General features: G+C 38.5%; 1 protein-coding gene and 1 long non-coding RNA gene across 2 annotated transcripts in view; one reads left to right on the top strand and one right to left on the bottom strand.

The window, feature by feature from the left end:
• The window catches only part of LOC140344306 (protocadherin-11 X-linked-like), a 748,248-nt gene that overhangs the window by 348,232 nt on the left and 376,245 nt on the right, over nt 1-23,771 (bottom strand). The gene's annotated exons all lie outside the window — the stretch shown is intronic.
• On the top strand, nt 721-23,771 carry LOC140344307 (uncharacterized). Its single transcript, XR_011923541.1, has 3 exons — nt 721-1,279; nt 21,415-21,581; nt 22,322-23,771. It is a non-coding gene; the product is annotated as an uncharacterized lncRNA (long non-coding RNA).

Raw genomic sequence — 23,771 nt, 5'->3', positions numbered from 1 at the left:
TTTGAACAACATTTAAAGGCCAATGCTTTTGAACAGCATTTGTCCTTTAAGTGGAAGATTTGCCAGCCATAGCCTTCAATGAAATTCAACTTGAACATCAACATTCTCAAACAATTCTTCATATTTGCCTATCATTACCCATGGTCCATCTGACTATTAACCTAACCCTAACCCCCTTAACAATTAACCAGTCCCTCCTAACCTTTACATTATCCTTTGACCTATCAGTAAATCGTAACCTAGGAAGAACTCTTTAGTTCCTAACCTACCTAACACAAGCTAATCCTTATACTATATTACCATTTAATACTTCCCAATACCTTCCCCTGGCTTTATATCTTATTCCCATTTACTCAACCCTAACTAAACCCTAACTAACTAACCTTCAAACCTTTACTATTCTTCAATCAAAAGCACCTGAACCAGTGAGTCTGTTAATGGGAATAGTTATTTCTCTTTATTTTTAATATCTAGCCAAAACTCTTAGGTGAACAGAATTAGTTAAGTCAGGGAGTATTGGGCCCACTTGGCTCCAATTTTAACCCACCCTGAGAGCCTTTGGGTAAATCTTGAGGAACCATGCAATGAAAGATCCATTTTGGAAGCCTATCCCTGCTACATAACCAGCATAAAAATTTTCCATAGTTCTAAGAGAAAAAAATAATTTATATTAAAAACAGCTCCAAGGAGACATTGCCAATGTTCAAGTTTGTGTTTATTGTATACAGTGCTGCCTTTACCAGTATAGAGTTCGGGTCACAGCACTGGGAACAAAAGCAGACACCATGGGGGCACGGATCACAGAAGGATTTCCACAACAGCGTCTGGGTTTTCACAAATCACTTGGATGAATTTTATCTTTCCTTTGAGTTTTCACGTGTCTTCTGCCAAAAAATCGGCTCTATGTTTTACACAAGGTTAACAGAACTACGTTGAGTTATTTTGCAAATACTGGCACAAAATAAATGGAAACATTTCTGGAACAACGCAATATGTGATTACCCAAAAAAAAACAACCGAACAACTGTTTTAGCTTGTAGGGAAACATCAATGTACAATGACTGCTGAGATATGACTGTCAGTCCCAACCAACAGACTTTAAATAAGAACAAATAATCCTTCCTTATCTCTATAAAAGTTTGGTTTCTGGATTGGTGTAGAGATCTCAGGCAGTACAATTTTTCACCTTATTTATGGCCCTTTTGTGCATGTGATCAGCCTATATACTGCAACACGTAATGGAATACAGTTGATCCTGAATTTCTAATGATGATATATGGTAAGTAAAAAATAATACATGCTCTAAATTGAATTTTTGAATTGAATAGCTGCATTTATTTTTTATTTTTTTTTTAAATTGAATACAAATGAATGTATGGTTAAATATTGCTTGCTAAAAGAATAGTAATACATACAAAAAAATTAAATTATTAGCTAATGGAAAGGGAAGGAAGGAGTTGGTAATAAGGACTGATTGGGTTTACTAAGGGATAATGAGGGGTTATTATTATTAAACTGTATTAATATATCACCAATATATAATGCAGTGCTGCACATTAAACAGGGGTTGCAATTAACAGACATATACAAACAATGACACAGGAGAAGGGTACTACCCTGCCCAGAAGAGCTTACAATCTAGGAGGTGGGGGAAGTATCACACAATAGGAATGATGGGAAGTAGTGAGGGTTTGAGAGACAGAAGAAGACGGGTAGTTGAGTTTGAAAAGATGGGTTTTAAGGACTCTTTTCAATATGGGGAAAGTACAAGCAAGCTGAATAGGACGAGGAAGACCATTCCAAAGAGTTGAGGCAGTTTTGGAGTCGTGCATGTGATGAGGTTATGAGTGAGGAAATCATTGGTAAGTCATTAAGGAAGCAAAGAGAACAGCGTGTACTGTGATTACGGATGTTGAACCTTTTGTTTTCAACCCCTGTTAAAATTAAAGAAGCAATATCTACCTACTCCTCTGTGTTGTCACAGTAGGTAACTCTTCTCTGCCACAAGATGTTCTTGGTCTTTTGAGATAAATGATGCCCAGCTTCATTAAACCTAATGTGAGTGATTGGCATTCACAATCTAATGATGTACAATGTGGCAATGATGGGCAATTATGCTAGAAAAAAAAATCCAAAAAGTAATATAAAAATGGTAAGCATAAGTAGATATAAATGTAAAAAATGTTGTTGGGGATACGTTGGGTCCTAGGTGGCTGAGCCGTATATAGGCCTTTCAGTTGTCTGCAGTTCAGGAGTATTGTTATGTTGGGGTAGCTGACTTCACACTAAGTTCACTTCTAACACACAGACTGTTCAGTCCGATTATCAAACGGGTTAAGGAATCTGTAACATGCTAATTAGTAAGTGCTGCAGAAGTTTCTCTTTCCACTAAAATTCTTCAGGTTTAATGAGATAAACATACAAATGCTTTGCTTAAACCCATTGCACAGGTTAAACAGAGCATTTAAACTAATAGGGTGTAATATTCACATCTTATACCATGTCAGACACATTGAGCCATGCCTAATTAACTGATAAAGATCTATGTGTACGTGTGACATGTTTGTAAAACGCGTATGCTTTCGCAATTCTTTAAGAAAACAGGAGCAGAGTGACTTTGATTCCGCAGTATGTCTTAATTAGCAACGTCAATTAACAACTATCGCTGCCGTCGCCATTTATTCTTAGACAAAGTGCCATTTCAGGAGCCAAACGGCTTCATTTGTGCGGTGACGCAATTAACTAAAAAAAAAAAAAAAGAAGGCAAAAGGCCAAATAAGCTTTGCTTCTTACTTTTTAATTGTCATGCGCTGTGAAACATTTTTTTCCCAATTATTGTTAAACTCAAAAGTGTAAATGAGATTTTTTTTTTGCAGATTGTTAGTAAAATTCTAAAGAGGGCAATATCTGTACTTGCAAACAAATTGTGGAGGAATCGAAATATTAAGAATAAAGGAATGAAATGATTAGATCTGTACAGGCTATAAAACAGGAAGTTGGAGGAATTCCCCCATAGTGAGGTAGTTTTTCTCTCAGTGGAATAGTTGTCCACAATGGATGTTTTCCTTCAATTCTTGTTCAGTTGACAACTCTAACATTTATGATTCTTAATAAATCCTATTTACATAAATCTAAATTTGTCTCCAAAGAAGTGACTTCCTTGATCAGACTACTGATGTCTGCAGCCTGTGGGACTAAACAAGCTGCAAAGCAAGCTGCTCCAGTTTGCCAACTGTTTTGGTAACCCATAGTGCTCTGGAAATCCTTTCAAATAATCTCCTTATCAAATTCACTTTGGTAATTAAATCTTGCAATATGGAATTGTCAAAATGAACAGAGGCAGTAAAAATGACAAAATACGGATAAAGAAGCCTTTTCCAATGATCTATTTTTGCAAGTTTGTTGTTAGTCAAACCAGCAATATCAACTGTAAAAAGTGAAAATGTTCCATTATGAGTCCAAGATGGAGGTAAAAAAGTTGGAACTTGTCCCTCTATGGGTCTCCAAGCAATGATTAGGAAAAGGACCATTGGTACAATTCACACTTGTTGTGTTTGTCTTGTATTAAACTTTGGCCAAAAATATGTGGACACTTTTAGGAATTATTGAGTGTAGGTCTTTAGGTATTTTAATGGTTAAAGATGCAATAAAGACATTTTAGATATCTGTATTGCTTCAGTCTTGTTTCAATAGTCTGAGGAGCAGTCAATACAGTCAAAGCAGATGCCAAATGTCATAGTTTGTTAGGGTTAGATTAAAGGGATTTGTGTGACCTGCTTGACCCCTTTCCAGATGTAAGCAATAGTGTTGGTCAAATATCTCACTATTAGATTTGACAGATATTTGATCGAATAGTGAGATATTGTTCAGGTTATCGAAAGCTGAATTCGAACACCATTGAAGTCAATAGTGGGGGAATTCAGGTTATTTTTAGGGACTATTAAGGGCTGCAAGAGCAATCAGATTGCCCTTTACTAGTTGTATGTGTTCTTGGATAGAGTTTCTATTGTGTGTTTGAGAAATTAAGATGTGGAAACTACCCCACTCAGTTTGGACATAGTAGTAGTCTTCCATCTTGTCTTTATAATGAGTAAGGACATCATTAGACATGACCCATCAGTAAACAAATCTCCAAGACTAACTATGTGACTTAAGCCCCATAATTAGTCCTAGAGGTTTGTTGATGGTGCTGTGTACACACAAATCAATTCTGTTCATGGAAGAAGGAAAGGGATAGGAGACGCGAGCAGCACTCTTTCCATATGAGAGACTGCTAGCTGTTCCCCATCTGATGTTCATCAATCCACTGTGGGGACCATTGGGATGGTCAGGGGGATTTCTGTACATATGACATTATCTGACATCTATACACAGATTTACTGTATTTTTTAAAACCTAAGAAACCAAAATTCTCCCTTCAAACTAACATTTGGGATTTTTTTAGGTACCTAAACAAAAGTTTTTACCTATTTGTAAAATTGTTTATTTCATTACATGCATAATAACTATAAAAAAGGAGTACATTGTACAATCACTCATTATGTTGAAATATAATTGTGCTAGTCATCCCTTGAAAATGCACAGTTATGTCCTTTACGCGTTTCGCTATCAGGTTCCAAAAGAAAGAAACATGGAAGTTGCACAGTAATTTAATAAAATATCTGTAGACATCAGCAGAGAAATAAGAGGAAAACTGTTCCAACAGGTAATACATTGTCAATACAATCTAAGAACATAAATTCCCAAAGCATGCAGTTAGTTTATGCTTCCTGGGGAGTCCCCAATACCTCCTCACAGCCCAGACAGCTGCTGAACTAATATAGAACTAATATCATCCCCTTTGTCAACCCATAGATCTGGCTAGGCTGGTTAGGCAAACTGGGACTTCCAGCTGCAAGGTAGATGTATGCAATGGTCATTTCAAAGTATCCAAACTATTGGAGAAGAATATGTTAAAGAAACAGTGCTGTGGTCAAGTTAGGGTGAGGGGTTAGGGTTACGGTTTAGGGTTAGGGCCCAGTGCTGCAGAACCCATTTAACAGTGATCATGGAATGCAAGTTGCAAGTATTGGCACAGCTTTGGGCTTATTCCTCTTTAAGCCGTTTTTACACACACCGGACTAAAAGAACTCTTTCTCGAAGTGCCAAAGCCTATTGCATAAAACTGCTGTGTGGAAAATATGATACCCCAATAAATCCTGTTTACTACAACTCGGTTTTTGCGTACATTACTTTGGTTAGCTGTAAAAATTAAATACTGCGCCTGTCACGGAATTATAAACTGTTCCATTCCACCCATTGTTCTTGTTTGGATACAAAACTCAGAAGGGAAGTAAAAAATATACACATTTTTGGCTTGGGTTCGGTTTATTTTTTTTATTCGATGAAGGAACAAAGGCCTGAAATGTAATAACACTGATAAAATACAATTTCTGTCTACTCTAGGCTTGTTACGGCTTATTTTATCAAAACAAGGAAACCGGGAAGTAGCAGAGTCAACCAAAGCAATGATTTTTAATATTTAACCCCAAAAAATGTATTCAGTGATTTTATTTTGTATCTATTTTTATGATTTGATTTGTTCAATGATTTTGTTGCAGAAATATGGGTTTTGCCTTTCATAACATTTTTCATGAAATCTTCATAATTTTTCATGTGGATGGCTTAAGTAAAAGTGCTTTAAAAATTACCTGCAATTTTTATTACAAAACCATGCAATCACTGTATTATCATGGACTTGATGATCACAAGGCTTTGTTAGTAAACAAAGCCATGCCAGTTACAGCTGCCACAATAGTTTACTATGTGCACCTGCTGAGTGATACAATTACATTATGACAATTAGTAACTTAAACCATTCTGACTTTTGCTGTTGAAGTGGAACTAAAGTTCCATCTTTTTAAATTTTGGATGTTCTTGATGATATCCTTCCTGCAATAGCAGTTTTTATTATTACTAACTTGTAATTATATAGTGCCAACATATTATGCAGCCGTTTTTCATAGTCATGTGATTAACTGCCAGTCTAATGTCCCTACCATAGTCATATATCAGTCTAAGGCCAATTTAAGGGGAAACCAAATACCTAACTGCATGTTTTTAGGATGTGGAAGGAAACCGGAGTACCCGAAGGAAACCCACGCAAACACAGGGAAAACCTAAAAACTCCATGCAGATAGTGCCTGGTATCTAGTGCTGCAAAGACCAGAGTGCTAACCTCTAACCCTGAATGCCATACCAGCTGTCAGAATTTCACTGCAGGTGTCAGGACTGAATAAACTCATCCTAGCTCAGCCAATCAAGATGGTGGAAGATGGGAATGCGGGCCCGCAACGTAATGGGGACAAGTGAGTACCCATTGGGTTTAGTTCTGCTTTATTATTCAACCATTATTATCCTAGATGGATCAGACACTAACCACCTTCCTTCTGTTCAATATGAAGTTTCTAAGTAGATCCAGGAACTATGCAAAGGTACCTATAAACCTCCCTTTCCCATATAGATTATGGGCCTGATTACGGGCTTTATGATTACTTTGAAAGATGGTGAGACATTTTTAAATCATATTTTATATATTATATTTATATATTATAATATTAATAATACACTATAGTGGGGCATAGTCCTGGACCACTCAAGCAATTATTGTTAACAATATCCTGTTTGGGGGCAATGCAAATTTACTGCATGAAGAAAATTGAATTGGCCTGATAAGCCCAAAAATTTCCTGATCATCCCATGTTATAAGAAAAATTACAAAAAATGATGAAGAGCAAAGCTTCTAACAGGGACATCATTTCTGGTGACAACTGTTAACCTAACAGGAGTTGTTTTATCCCTTCTTCAATCTATTTCTGAATTTGCCAGAGCTCATTCTGGAATTCTGTCAAACATGGCACATTACGTGTGAGATATGTAAAGAAATTTGCCTGAATTGACATATATTTACATTTCAGCAATCATTTCATCATACGAGTCTTGTACTGTATAATCTTCATTCATTTTCCTGGTTAGTGCCGCAATATGTTATTTGTAGGAGAAAAATACATTTTAATTACCTTTCCTACAACACTTAAGAAGGATTCAAAGGCATAATTATAATATAATATGTGTATCCAGGAAACAAGTGAAACGGACGCCCTTCATTTTCCTTCTATGGATTCCGCTAGCTGGATGTGTTGTTGGTCTGCCAACTCTTGTCATATGATTCTGTACAACATATAATGGTAGACGGTAAGGAAATCAATTCTGCCTGGGCATTCTGTACATAAAATCACATGACTAAGTTAGCCCGATACTTTCCTCTGAGCATCTCCCCATACCCTTCCACTCCCTCCCCCACCCACCTGCTGGTCAGCCCCCAAAAACCTCACAAACACCATTCTAGATCTAATTGGCTGACACAGTAGTCCTTTATTATACAAAACATAGATTAATATTACAATACAACCATTACATTTTTATCACCAATAAATAACCATGCATAACCCCTCCCATAACAATTTCTTAACCACCCATAACCAACTTAAAAAGCCACATTGTACCAGCTTAACCTTTTTGGCTGCTGCTTCTGGAAAGCCCCCAAATCCACCTATTTGAGACCATCCATTGCAATGACCATAGACAGAATCCTCCTCACTCTCCACCACCTAGCCACCAGTATGCACACACCAACCATCACCCATCGCCAAACACCATATCAAGGGAGGGCGAGTGGTAAACTTTCTCCCTGCAGCACTAGCTGATCATGTCCCACCCTCTACCTTGGCCTTCTTAAAACCTACTTAACCCCATCTTTTTCCACCTACCAACCAATCACTTCTAACTACCTCCCCCTTTCTAGCACCCTCTTTAAGCCTTCCCTCCCTTGGATGCCCTTATCACCCTGTCATGCATCCCCTTCGCCTAATATGTGCTAAATTTGCTTCTAGCCTTCCTATAGGTAGCCATTTCTGTGAATTTATGTATAAATAATGGGGCCAGGACATCATTCCTTTCAGCCCAATGCAAATGTCCAACATTATGAGAAATATTATGTTATAGAGCATCAATAGGCCACTAACATAAGGCAATACAAAGTAAATAACTCCTTATGGCATCTTTTAAACAAGAAATAGGTAACTTTACCCTATATAGATTTGTGCTCACAAAAGAAAAAAAGGAATTAATGCGGCACCCCACTTCCGTCTCATGGTTCATGTTCCTACTGTTTATTCCCAAAAGCATGGAAGTCTACATTTCTCAGACATGAAAAAACGTGCAGATCAACTGCAGAACACTATACTGAGATTTGAAGCCATGGATCCAGTATTTTTGTGAACCTTCCTTCGAGTGTTGCCTTTTGTCTATCTGACTCCCCAATTTTATTTCTCCAGGGGTCTAATTTTGAGTCATTCCACCTTAATCTCTTTCCCTTTCTTGTCAACGTCCTTGCCCTGGCTCTGTATAGTCCTGATCCAGCACCAGTGTTCATCAGACTCCAGTCCCCCAATCTAACACAGCACTCTTAACATATAGCAAGCCCCCTCTCAGCCTTGGGATGCTTTTGTGCCATCCAGCAAATGTTTGCCCCAGAACTGGCAAGGGATGGCATCTGGCGACAGGACTGACAGAGGACCAGGAGCCCACAGATAATGCATTACAAAAGATTCCGATAGAGGCAAGTTCATAAAACAGAGCCAGAGGTAATACACAGGTAATCAGTCCACCAGACGAGGTAACCAAGGGTAAAGACAAAGCAGAGTGAGGGTTACAGGCAAAAGGTCAGTCCTGGCAGCATACAATCACAGGAGCAGGCAGGGCAGGATGAAGCCAGGGACTAATCTGTGCCTAAAGTCTCCTTCAGCTGTGCACAGCCTCAGAGTATGTGCCGGGGATGCTGGATCCTTTCAGGCTGCAAGGTTAAAGAGAAGCAGGGGATGTTCCTATTTTCTAGTTCTTCTTGCTTGCTGGCCAAATAAGTGTTATGTTATTACTTCATTTTCCAATCATATTGTTGATATTATATCATAATATATATCATATTGTTCACTACTTTCAAAATTTGTTTTGTTTTGTTACTTTGTTTATTGCAACTTAAGTTGTTTATTATTGTATTATTGTTTATTATTGTATGTTTGCTGCCTGTCTCAGATGGGTCCCATCTTTTTAACTTTTGCCAGAACATGTGTCTCTCTGCGTACTGGTTACAGAAATAAAGATTGCAGGAGATGCTTCTTCTTTCTCATTTGACTGTTTCTCCAATGGCGCATGCAAATAAACTGTATGCTCTGCCAATATTTTATGCAGACATACAGACACAGGATGCAAATCATATAAGCATGATTTGCCTACCTCTTGTGACTGCCACCATTAGTGAGTGCCCAGTGGCCTTTTATTTGGGAAAGCAGCATGGGTTGGTGGTAAGGGAGTGTGGTTGAGTAAGTATACATGCCTAGGGGATTAGCTATGTACTGCCACTATCATTGAGCACAGGGATCATGTTCGCTATGGTCAAACATTTGCACAATTGGCAATGTAAGCATATCATGGTGAAATTTCCTTCCTCTTGGATGTAGACTGGAACAAGAAACAAATCATTCACATGCACAAAAAACTTTCTTGTACCTAAAGCAAATGTATTTAGTGTTTTTCTGAGTCTTTTTCTAAGAGGTGGCCACACTTAACCCATACAGAGAATGATATTACTAATGATGGTACCATGCTCATTACTTATATTAATTTCTAGCAAAAGTCTTGATGAAGGAGATATATTAAAACCCTGAAGGCCATTGGACATGAATACGACAATCAAATAAAGCATTTTGATTAAGAACCATTCATTCCTTCTTATGTCCCAAGGCTTCACCCCTCTGGATTAAAGTAGCACGCTCACCATTTGCTGTATGTGTTAATAACTTACCCCATTATATCCGTAATACCCTATGCAACCTTTTGCCTTCACTATGTTTTATTTTGCCATTTTAAAGAAAGAAAAAGATTTAGATTCAGCGACTTGGAAATCTGGAGCAGCTTTGAAGGGTAATTATCATGGATTTTTATTTAAACAGACCAACTAAGCAAATTGCAGGTTTCGCAAAAAATAAATGTCATTAAAGTGAAACTTAGCAGGAGCGAGGAGGGTACAGCCGGCCAAACGACGTGTTGTATTACCTTCCAGGGGAAACTGCCAGACAAAAAGATGAGGTTTGGTGAGTTCAAATGACTTAAATTTACAGCAATTAGCGCTAAGTTTATAGATCTTGACACCCAAGGACTTGCCAAGTGAATGCTACAGGGAAAGAATTACTGCCAACCTACGCCAAGGGATCAATGCCACCATCAACAAAACAAATAAATACAAAACTAACTAAAACTATAAATAGGGGACTGGATTGTGCTTCAAAATGCACAGAGAGGTATAAAAATATAAATAAAATCTCCAGAAGACTGAGCACTGTCATTGCCTAGGAAATATATTTGAAGTGTACGAATGGGTGAAATTGAGACATCCGGGGACTTTTGTCCTTAAATTTCCTGTGCAGAGCTCTTCCCTTAATATGTAGAGAAGAGAGGATGTGTTTTGTAGTCCTATCCTTGGGTAAAAACACTACTTTTCAATTAAAACATTACATGGAATGACTGTTGTCATCCAAGGACAGGAAGTCAGCATTTCAAGGTGAAACAATGATAAAAAAGCCTGGGAAAAAAAAGAATGCATCCACCATTTTTAGTAACTAGTATATAGAATTATATTATATTTGTGTTCTTGAGTTTGCTTTAAAGTGAACCTCCCACCAATCTTGAATGCCATCTAAGCTTGTTGCATTAAAAGAAGTGCAAAATGTTCATCTCTCATGTTGCTCATGCAGCCTGAAACCAGTTGTTTTTTAGAGAACTGACCCCCAAAGTCTGTTACCAACACTGGTAAAATTGACTCCTTTTGTTCAATGACACTCAAGTCATATTGACATGGAGAAACCAAAGAGTGATGTGGGGGACTATAGAAATGGACACATCTCTCAGATACATTAAAGTTACCTTTTCATGTACATTTTCCAATCTCAGTTTGCACAGAACTAATAACCATCACTTTTGTGAAACACATTTACTATGTAAATTGTTTAAAATATATCAATCTAAACTTTGCAAACCAGGCTGAAGTGACTATCTGATACTTAAATTAGATTTCCATTATTTTTGCTCCAGAGACACAACAGGAAGTGAGAGTAGTTTTTCCAAAGTGAGAAAAATTCTCCCAAGAACAGGTGTCCTTCATTGGAAGATCTCCACCAATCTCTTGTTTTGGTGGCAACTGTACCACCAATGATTTCCCACCAATTCCATGGTCATTGGGAAAGATATTGGGATGAATCTCCCTATCAAGGACACAACAGTAGCAAAAACATGCGTCCTCCTAAAAGCAGATGGCACCAGATGTTTGTTAGTTCTATCCTGACCCTCTTTAACTCTGATGCACCAGGTCAGTTTTTATGATATGAAGTAAATTAAATCTAAACTTTCCTTCTTGAACACCCTGCCACTACTTGAGCAAAAATCTGTCTTTTGGCCACCACGCCCAGATAGCTGCCCAAGGTGAATCATTGAATATAAGACTTGATAGAGAACATTTGTAAAGCTGCATACACACCTGCAATTATTGTCGTTGGAAAGGATTTTTCACAATCCTTTCCAATGACAAAAGACTGAAAGATGCATGAACGAGTACTGTACATACAGCACCATTCTGCTTTATACAGAAGGGAGGGGGAGAACGACTCTTCCCTTTCCCTTGCATTATGATCCTTCGTCGTACATCATCCATGGATCCACCAAGATGGTCGTTCAGACGATGGATGACGGGCGCTGTACGCACGCCTGATATTAGCCCTGAGACGATTATTGGACCAGATCCATTGGAGGTGTATACGCAGCTTTAGAGATCTAGCGCCTCATCTTTCCTCTTCTTCCTGAACAATACAAAACTGCAGATTGCAGCTAGTAGTACCTCTAGGAAAGCCATTCTTGGCCAGTGCTCCTCTAGAGGTTGCCAGGGGTTCCTTGAGCTGTGAATGATCAATCTTCCATGTGATGATACCAGCGTAGTTCATGAGCCAACACTGCTTTTCATTTATCATGTTTTTGAGGGTAACATTATGACCACCACTGTAAAGAAATCATTATTTCAGCTCATGTAATGGGCATTTTCCCACTGACACCCATTGAATTGGTTTTAGCAGTGGTTCCCTATGGTTGGGAAAGGCTGTTCTTAGAAATATAGAGGCTTCCATTGATCTTCTAAAAATACTATTTGGCTGTCATGTTGATCCAGGTAGTTCAGCATTTTCTGAGCCCCTGGACAGACACAGCCAGCTAAAAAGCATTTCCAAGAGACTATCCCTCAGCTTTCTCTCAGCTCAGACTTTCAATAACTCTGTTGTTCGTCTCTTATTTTTTTTCAGTCCTGTTGTTTCATGGAACTGAACATATTGTTTTATTGCAACCCCTGCAGCCTGTCGCTCTGTACAGCTCCGGGGGAGAGGTCAAGGCGGCAGAAATCATTATCAACAACAACAGCACGGCCAGGGTTTTCGGTGGCAAATGTCACGATTCTGCGTTAGGCATAAACAAAAGAAGCCATAAAAAGGAAAACATTAAAATAGAATTTATGTAGAACTAATTATTTAAACCATTTAGGAAATTGAAACTTTCTACATTCAGTTGTTCTTTTTTAGTCCAGCTCATCTTTATTTCCATTTGTATAGTGAGTGTGTACAGACACTATGCCATGGCATGCAAGAACAGTATTTATTTGGGGCTTATTTCTAACTCACTCTTTTTTTAACACAAAAGTGCTCAAACACAGGATTCTTTTGACAAGACAAGACATTTTGACATGTTTTGCCTGCCATTTAAACGCACCTCGATAGGACCTGCTGTGTTATAAGAAGTCAACATGATGCAATTTAAACACAGCTTCTGAACCTGCCATCTGCACTATGCCACTGAAGTCAATTGACATCTGCTGACTTGCATTTAATGGGACTCTTATGTCAAATGCAAGAAAACAAAGCCCATCTACATGAGCCCTAAAGCTGAACTCTAAGCACACAACTAAGTTGAGATAAATATACAATATGTATACCCTGACAGATGGAACAACCTGATCTGTGTCCTCCTTTTTTGTCTTTTAATGTTAAGCAATACAACTTGGTCACCAACTGTAATTGGAAAATGAAGCAACACACCAATGAGATCATCACTGTGCTCTGTCCTTCTGTAAGCTCCCTCAGTTATTGACTGACAGCATTGTGCAATGCATTGGCGCTCTGATTAGTTCGGAATATTGACCCTATCACAGCCTTATTATTGCTCTGTATGAGTTTACTAGGTTGCCCCTCCCTGTTTATGCTTTCCACATGACATTGGATTTTGTCCAGGGGACTTTGTGTCAATGTGGAAGGTCAGGTACTGATGTTGGATGAGAAGACCTGGCTCAACATTGGTGTTCCAATTCCTCTCCAAGGTGCGAAGTAGGGTTGAGGTCTGGACTCTGTGCAGGACAATTGAGTTCCTACAGACAAAGCTGGTGATTCCATGTCTTTATAGAGCTGGAATTGTACCCCGGGGCACAGTCATTGGGGAACATAAAGGGGTATTCACCAAATAGTGACCACAAGGCTAGAAGAGAACAATTGCCTACAATATCTTTGTATGATATAGAATGAAATGGAGATTAGAAGACCTGGGTCACCATTCCAATTCATCCCAAAGGTGTTAACTAGGGTTGAGGTCAGGGTTCATTGCAAGACGTGCCAGACTGGTGACACCATGATTTATTAAAGTTCTCCAAGGCTGAAAAAACTGGGTGATGCAGCAAACCTGTATTGGATTTCTTCAAAATCATTTGCTATTTCCTAGCAAATGTTTTGAATCTTAGGCCAGATCCATTCCAGGCTTGCTGGATCATCCAGCCTCACTGATGAAAGTGTATCCTCTCCAGCCTTAGAGAGCTTTAATAAATCAGGCACCATGTCATTATGGAGCTCACTTTGTACACCGAACACAGTCATGAGGGAACAGAAAAGAGACTTCACCAAACTGTGACCAGAAGGCTAGAACAGCACAATAGTCTACAATGTTTCTGTATGCTGTTACGTTGACAGGACCCTTCCCTTGAAACATCAGACACTTGGAGATGGTCACAAATTCGTAACCATATAAATTATCCAAGAAAACAACAGAGAATGAAGTCTTTCACACAATTGCTGGTTTGATCCACAGGAGAAGACAATTACGGAAGAACCAGCAAAGCAAAACCCAGGGTGCCAAGTGTGGGAGCCATTAAAGTGTAAAATATGACAGGCGTGGAGGAGAGGGAAACAGGGCTCTCAGAGGAGAAGTGACACCAGATCCTAATGGTGCATAAAGGGGAGCGGGGAGCCACTGACACGCCAACGGTGAAATTAAATGAAACAATATGACATTGAATGCATGTAAGTGTGACTGTCCTTTGAGAAATAAACCCCACAGATGACAGGCCTGCTGTTTGCTTGATGATGGCTGCCAAAAACACAAGGTGTGAGGCCTTTCAGGGAGCCTAGCGATCTGTGTGACATTTCCTGTGCAGAAGGCGATTGTCTAACACGGACGGTGGGATTTTCCAAGAACTCTACGTGGAGATTTAGAACATAAATGAAGCATTGAAAATAACGACAGATGTTCTGTTTGTGGCCACCCCTACACTACTGCAGAGCCAGTGGACCGTGCAAACATGACTGAGTCACAATAACGGATTTCTGTAGTAAGAGCTCGATAAGCCTGCAGGGCTATGACCATTGTGCTGAGAAGGTGTTAGTCCAAATCTACAAAAAAAATGCAAACAAAGCAAGATTGGCCAATAAAAAGTACAAATAAATAACAAATAAATTACCTTTAGGCAACCAGAATATTCACATGGAGATCTGCACTGGAAGTTTCACCTCCTAAAATCCCATCCATGGAAGTTTCCTTTAATAGTGATCAGACTGACCTGTTGTACAATATATTGTAACATCGGATTAAATTAGAGCTGAACTCCATGAAAGGTAATGCCATGGTGAAAATTTGTTGCAAACACGGATTGCCACTTTGGGGTAATTAGGGTAGGGCAATCAAGCAATGACTATTGCCAAATAGAGGTTGCCAGAATTTGGGTTCACTTCTTGGAAAGTTTGTGAGTTTTCAAGCTGATTGTACAAGTTAGTGCCATGGTTCAAAGCAGATCCCAACTATTTATTGTACCCGGCCAAAGGCTTTGTCCATGGGAAAGCCGCCTGCTATGTACCTCTTAACCAGCCAGGTGCTTGATTACAATGTAAGTGTTGAGGAATGTTGCCATTGGCTGCTGGTGTTACAAGTACCAGCCAATCAGGACATTCCCTCATGCTTACCTGAGCAATGGGCGCCCATATGAGCCTGTTGGAGAATTAAAAAGTAATGATCTGCTTACTGCTGCTTTATATATGTATTTCATATTGATTATGTATAGATGAATGCAGAGCTGCATTATTCTATGTATTTTTATGTGCCTGGCGATCATCCTTATACTTGGCATGAATATATCTTATCCTGGTGGTAAAACAGATTTACCCCCCCCTTCCCGGTCAAGCAATAGCTCCAGCCAATCAGGATTCACTTTACTATTGCCAAAGCAGTGCAATATGGAGCCTGTTTGGTTGCAATTAAAATTTGCACCTGGAGTTTTCTTAACGGCTACAACTCAACAGACAACCAGCCCTCCTCCAATCCGTGTAATTTTTTAGTCTTAGCATCATGCTGTGACACCGCGGTGTTTGGAAAGGTGAGACACGTGCTATTTAAACATCATTTTTACAGTTCGCTGAACGAGCACTTTTTCTCGAGTCTGTAATACATCCTGCTTTGACAAACATAATTGCTATTGTCAGTTTTTTTTCCTCTATAATGTTACACCAAGCAGTTTATGGAAACTGTACAAAAACGCTGTTCCATAATGGACGCGATTATTAGGCGTTAAAATAAGAAAACATTTTAATTCCAGCCATGCACAAGTTGTGAGTTATTATAAAAGGCCATCGTGACCGACAAAATAACCTGACAACTGTAATAATACCTTCAGGGGAACAAGGGCTAATTCACCTTCACTAAGTTATTTTTTTCCTTTGCCTGATTCGTAAAAAAGTTTTAAAATGCGTTGATTGGTTTGACACTTCCCTGAAACGGCGAAAACAGGTTTTGTTAAAAACAAACTAAAAGAAAACAAAAAAGTGTATATATATATATATATATATATATATATATATATGCAGTAATATAAAAAAGAGAAAAAAGGATTTATATATTTATACATTTTTTTTATGTTTTATATATATACAGTAGATAAATTGACATATAACAAAATCTGTCTCCCCTCTCTCTTCTGCACCTCTAGCATCTATTGAGGATATAATAATTCCAATAATTTATTTTATTATCTTCCAACATATATAGAGAGTAAAAAAGACATTAAACTGACATTATATTACACATTGTTTATACAAATATATATATATATATATATATATATATATATTTTTTTTTTTTTTTTTTGCACTAAAAAAAAAATGAAAATTGGAAACATTTGGGCTGCTTAGTTCTGCATTAACGGGTCTTTCAGCGTGCGAACAAATGATAAGAGTTAATTTATTTTGAGGAAAAAATGATTAGGAGAAAAACCCCTGTGAATTTCCAAACTGTGCTATGGAAGGATATAAGATTAGCGAGCAATTCCCTTTGTCAAATGTATTTACCGTTAAAATATTGGATGGGTAATCTTGTTAGGCAATGTTCTGAGATTAAAATTTTGTGATTGTAAAAAAAAAAAAATGAAAAAAAAATGAAAGAGAGGGTAGGCGAGAGAGTATAGAATGCGATTATGTTCCAGCCTCGCACAATCTATACTAAGTGTTGGTTGTCAGATAACAGATGTACAATTTAACTCACTTTGAGGATCTGATTGTGTGCCGATGACATGTTGAAAAAGAGATTTGTAAAATGTTTCTGGTAAAGAGAACCTTCCGAATGATTTTAATTATTGAGAATAATGAGCGTTTTACTTCGTAAGTACATGTGTTGTATCTTGTGCTGGGGGTGCATTTGCATTGGTATTCTACCCCTCAAACTTTTGTTTTCTGTGTGTGGGCAAAGAAGTTGAAAGGAATCCAACCCAGACCACTAAATCTTCCACCATCCCATTGCAGTAATCTCAACTTTATGGTTAGTGTAGGCACATGCAGGGGTAAACAACAGGTTCATTTTACCGGAGGCATCATCAGCACCTTTTGTTTTGGAAAGGGGAACATAAGCTCCTCCATTGTTCCTGGAGTGGGGAGAAGATGTATTTTGGGAACTCCAAATTCAAGGACTCTCTTGTATCTATCTCAATGTAACTGCTGGGTGTTGGAAACGAAACTGTCATGTGACAAGAAGGAGCGTGAGTCACATGCTCCTCATACCTGGAAATACTGAGTATAAATCTTTGCTCTTGGGAGTGAGATGGGGCAAAAGTTGTGCGAAACAAAAAAGGTGACGTTCAAGAGACAAGCCGAGACAGGAGGCTGCTAGGGATCACTGCAAATACAGTCAGAAATAGACAAAAAGTAAAAATGAATGGACACAATGGAAGATGGAAGTAAAAGAAATACACCCAACATTGAAACAAGTAATGAATATTTTCCTCCACTCTCCAGGTGTTGGCACCTAGGCAAGAAAGACAATACTGCTTAGTGCTACATTTCTTGACTTTTTACATAAAGGAACCTTTGAATTACCTTTCAGGTCTTCAGGGAACCCCTTCTATGATTACTATACCCACAGATCACAGTACATTAACATGGTGGTCAGTGGGAAGAAATCCTCTTACATTGATGTCCATTGGAAGAATGTCTCCCTTACAGATACCCAAAAAGATCATTGGTGTCACTTACACTGACCTGAGAGGCACAAATTGCTCAAACTGCCCCTAGCAACTTCTGGAGGAACCCTGGTTGAGAAACACTGGCCTAGCGGGCCCTAAGAGACATACAATAGGTACCAAAAGCCTACATTTGGCCCCTTGGCTGCATTTTGTGTACAAAAACTGTATAGAGAGAGGCATGATGCATAAATCCTAAAATATGAACTTCGAACCCAGAAATTAGGCACTTTCTGTCCCGACAACGTTTAGAAAAGACCCCCCAGTGAAATATATTTTCTGTTGTGACAATACTCTGCAGGACGAGCCTTTTATCACAAGAAAAGAAGCGGATCTTTGTTAATTCTCACCAAGCACAAACAAATGTACTTCCCAAATCACAGCACAATTATACTTGGATGGCGTCTCTGCCTGAATGAGATTATTTTTCATTTTCGCTAAATGGCAAAACTAGAAACCAAAATACTCGAGCTCCTGGATGAAGTCGTTACAAGTAGACTAGGGAGAAATATTTCTTGTTTCCTCTGTTCTTCTATTCAAATCCTGGCCTTTAAGGGGTTGGGGCCACAACAAATGATTTCATTCTGTGGCAGCAAAGCATAAGAAGTAGGAAGGAATCAAGAAATAAATTGGCCCATTTCTTCTAAACATTGCAATGTACTAACCTATATTATAGTAAAGCCAAAGATTTTGTCCAAATGGGACTCAAGATAACGCAATGCAGAGTTTATATGCTAACAGGTGCCAAGATAGATAGATAGATAGATAGATAGATAGATAGATAGATAGATATCAATTTTTGCATCTGAACACTTTACTGGCTCATAACATGCATATTGGGTCGTACAGCAAGCATTCACTTTCTGCCCAAATGGTGCTTGGAGGATATAGTTAAAATGTTTTGCATGTCTCAGTCCTGGTCATGCAGCAAGTGAAGGAATCTATCTACCCAATACCGATTGGATAATATTAACCAAAAGGTTCATCCTTCTGCTCACATGCTCCTGAAGTAACAATGGGAGGGCTCCTCGCACCTACACCAAATGCAAATGTATGAATTGGCCCCTATTCTGAGAAACACTGATCTAAACTAATGGTTCCCCACTACCACCCTGGCTGAGATATTTGAAAGAGCACAAACTATAAAAATCCTTTTTTTATCGGTTTATATTCGAGTATATACGTTTATAACTGTGTTAATGGGCTTTTCTCCCCCTTTCTAACCTTTCACTTTTGTTACATTGTAAATTTATTCTCCAATTACAATAAATAAATGTGGAAACTGATTGACCCTTCCTAATATTTATCTACCTTCCCCTTTTGACAGAAATCATTCATTACTTTCTGTTTTAAACATATACAATAAATAGATTTTTTCTTTCATTTGTAAACCATGCTATACATATATTTTGTGTTGCAGCTTGTCTTGTCTGCCTTAATCTTGAGATGTTCTATCATGCATGTAACAGGGAGAAAATCTCACCGCAACAAGACGCGCTGTTAGAAGTGTGCGGCTTTGTCAGACGTCTTCAAGTCTGACAGTCACTTGTGAGATTTTCCTTTTTCTTACAGTCATGTAACATTTTATGAAAATGGCAGCTAAATGTTATTGAGGAAAAGACAGTATTGTTATCCCGTCAGAGTGTCAGATGAAGAATGTACCTAGGCTGATTGTGTAACGTACAGATGTAGGGTATCGCTGCGGGGAGCTCGCTCTGGCCTCTGGCTATGCTGTCATTAGGAAGAACAATAGGGCTGATGGATGTCAAACAGATGCAAAGAAAACTACAACAAAAATTAGGGACCCCAGTAATAAACAGGAGAATTATTGGATTGCCAAAAAGTGGGATTTTTCTAAAATAACAACACTTTTATTCTTGCCACATTCATGTGCCTATCAGCTGACTTAACATACTGACATTTCTGTTATTAATGATCGCTAATTTGCTCACTACAATGGATCATATTTATAAAGTGATTGCCACTTTATTAGAACCTATGGAAAAAAACATTTTGCTAGGAAATAGCGGAGTTTGATTGCTGAAGATGATCCTCAGTCTTGGAGACTTTGCCCAGGCTAAGATGATATCATGGTTCTCCTGCAGGAGAAAAGAGGAACCTTCTCAGTCTCTACCCCACACTCTTACTTCCGTTCCCAGTATTAAACTTTTGGATCAGGTCAGGCTAGAGGCCACAGCAGTGACAAATCATTATAAATTTACACTAGAACCACAAAGGAACCAGAATTTACATGACTATGTTATCTCTAAATTAGCATCTCAGTCCAGGAAGTAGTGTGACCATGGGTAATGTTGCACCCACCTAATCAAATTTCTGGAGCTAGGTCCACTTTATTGATCAAGAAAATGAAAAGGACATTTTTCATGAGATAACTTGTTGCTATGCAAGGTTGTCCACTTAGCCAAAAGCTTCAGGTGCGTGTGCAAAATCGGATGTTCTAGGGCATGTAAAGGAACCACCCTAAGACTGGGTGCACCTAAACAGATTTTTACTTACAGTTCAATAACTAATTCAATAAAATGATGTGAATAGAAAATGGTGTGGCTGTTCTAACAGAAGGAAACAGAATGTTGGATCTTTGGGCTTTTACAATCGACCCAAACATACAACATTTGGTTTGGTTCAATTTAAACCAATTATGGGGAGCTATTGATCTCCTCTATGTACAAAATGGGCAGCCATGGCCCACCATGTACAAGTGCTCACCACGGCTATTTTTGTTAGGAAACAAAAGGCCATAAGTCCATTGTGGATGAAAATGGTGGTCAACATTTTCATTGACTGGTGGTTGTCAGGGGATGGGATTGTGCTCATGGTGGGACTGATGGGACTGTCAAGAGTAGTTCTACCCCCCACTGACCAAAAGTCAATGAAATATCTCAAAGCCCCTTATACTAACAATAGTCATGGCAATTAGGGATTGTGCCAAATGGGCATTGGCACTTTCAAGGTGTCCCAAATGCTTACCTTGCTAACTACGTGGTTTGCAAGGTCAATATTTCTTTAACCGAAATGTAACATGACGGTTACACCCAATAAAATGATGCTTGAATAACTTTATACAAAAAGAGTTAAAGTCAACTGGAGCAAAGTGTAAAAATGATTTCAGGCAAACTAATACACAAAACAAAATACCATTTGTTTCCTGATTTTAATAAACAGACCCGAAGGTGATTCTATCAGCTCCATTTTCTAAATGTAATTCTCTTCTTTTGCCATTAGGTCTTTCCATTCTACAGAACCTTTTGAATACACAAGACAGATCTGGAGTATCTTGTTTTATATGCCGACCAACAAGCTCAAGATTGGACTACTGCTAATTACATCTCCTTCTTTTACTTTTTTCTAAGAATTCATTTCTTCTGTACGTTTATGACCTTCACAGATCCCAGAGCATTTAGGGCTTTTGGCAAGTTGCTTTATTTTTTACTTTTTTTTCCTAGTGAAGAAAAAAGAAAATTTCTCTGACTGGTGGTGAATATGTCTGACTTCTGACTTTGAACCTGAAGCTCGGCAGGCGGTGAGCAGCCTGAATATTTCCTAGGAAAGTCTTCGGATCTGCTAATCCTGACTCCCGAGACCGACTTATGCTTTCTCTTTATTTGATGATGTAAGTAATTATTCTTCCATAAAATCACTGAGGGCTCAATGTGAAGTTCTGTTCCGCATTGATGAGGGAATTATACAGCAATAATGGTATGTAGAACAATGCTTTAACCCTTCCTGGACTATCTCATCTACCATCACAATCCGTTAAAAGGAATGTTTTTTTTCGGGTTTACTGACACAGAAAAAAGGACAATTTTTTGCATAATAATCAAAGATGATGGCTTGCTTCGGATGAATGAGCTTGGGCAAATTAAAGGAATAATGGAAACTACCTTCATCTGAATGCATTTCCATATAGTTTTCTTTAGAAAGCAGCCACAGAGTAGAAAAGCCTGTCCACTGCCAGCATGCTACATAGAATGTCCTTTGGTCATTGCAAGGAAGCAGCTGTTTCACTGCAGAGGTCTAATATGCTCCATAAAGTCTCTGCTATTAAAAGAGTAGAGGTCAGAAAGAGGATTGTCAGACCTTTGCAAAGAGACCGCTAATTATATACTTAAAGCAAGTGTCCTTCTCATGTTGGTAGGGAATGGGCTTTGGCTGCTTTCTAAAACAAACCAACTGTATGACTTTGCACACCTTTGTTTTGATGCATTTGTAATATATTTATCTGATTTCAAACCAGATTAAAATTTCAATTTAAGTTCCTGAATTTTTTTATAAGCTTTTGCACAAAGAACCCGTTAACTTTTTATTCATTGCTTGTTCTATTGTGTTATTGCTTCTTTCTTTATTCTATAGTTTCTTCACATTTGAAAATATGCCGGCCCCTATAGAAGGAATCATTTTGATAACAACTCCATATACAAAGTATAAACTCATTGCCAGAAAGCTGAAGTGAACCGGTGTCCTTGCAGAGACGTCTGTCAACGCCAAACTGCAGTCCAAGAAATGCAGACAGATGCTCGATTCCTGCAGCTCTGGCCCCCCTACTGTCTCCAGCACTGCTTTATAAATTGATTGGCCTGGGGGGAACCAACAATGCTGAGCTGCGGAGGGAGGGTTCTGTCTGTCTAAAGAGTGGCGACATAATTGACAACCAGAGACAAAAATATAAGTGGATTTAATGAATCTCTGCGTTGGCTAAAGCTTGCTTACTTGAATGCATTAGGTTTTCTGGTTCTTTGAGCAATTAGTGTATATTGCAAACTCATTAGCCAATGCAATCAAAGCAAATCAAGCAATTATGTATTTAAGTTTTACTTTGCCCTTGATTGTTACTTTGATGACTGACAAGCTTTCAATATCTTCAAACTTGAGACTAATAGGCTACAAACACAAGAGGGATATGTATTTTTGGTGTGCTTTGTGTATTTCCTCCAGATATTCCATCTGGGTTTTCTATAAGTCAAAGTATTTGAAAATACGAGCAAACTATCCATGAATGGATTCATAGAACAGATACTATTTCATTCTACCAACCAACACAAACCAGAGAGGAAAATAGCTTCTCCCCGGGATGATGCCTTAGTAACCAAAAACATTCAGAAGACAAATCCAGGTATATTTCATTGTAGTCGTCTGACGGCACAATAAAATCCCTAAGACGTTGTTACAACTTGTGCCCAAGAGGTAGGTAATTTGCTATGCCTAGCACTGTAATTTCAACACAATGATCATAAAACACACTCTCCCCTCTGCAGACCAAAGCCCGCCTAATGAAAGATACTCAATGGCAGAACATAAGTCAAACAACAATGCGCAGCTAATTTCCATCTCCATTGCCAGAATGGTCTAATCAGTTATGCTGTTCCTTGATTACATTTCTTCTCCGTCCATCGATACAGCAAATTATATCTTGTTCAATCAAACAAACATTCTCAGAGAAAATGAACTTTCGAGGCACTGTCAGATGGCGGCGGAGTGGCGGCAGCATGAATCTAAGACGCTGAAGGATCCAAGGTAACAGAAAACAAAGCTGATGTCGGGGAAATAAAAGGCACAAATCTGCTTTTTTCCATGAGCATGTGGCATTTGTAGGCAATGGGGGTCATTCTGCTAATTGTCTTTTTTCTCCAAGGATTAGTATAAGGGTCAGCAGGATTTTGATCGTTTCTAATTTTCATTCTATCTAAGCCCATCGACAAGGCCCTTAAGGCTCAAATCCGGGGAACTTGATTTCACAGCATTTGAACCCATAATACATAGTTACATAATAGGTCAGGTTGAAAAAAGACATAAATCCATCAAG

Source organism: Pyxicephalus adspersus, chromosome Z, assembly GCF_032062135.1.
Source record: "Pyxicephalus adspersus chromosome Z, UCB_Pads_2.0, whole genome shotgun sequence".
Taxonomy (NCBI): Eukaryota; Metazoa; Chordata; class Amphibia; order Anura; family Pyxicephalidae; genus Pyxicephalus; species Pyxicephalus adspersus.
The sequence above is the reverse complement of the archived record's forward strand: the minus strand, read 5'-3'. Positions and strand labels throughout refer to the sequence as shown.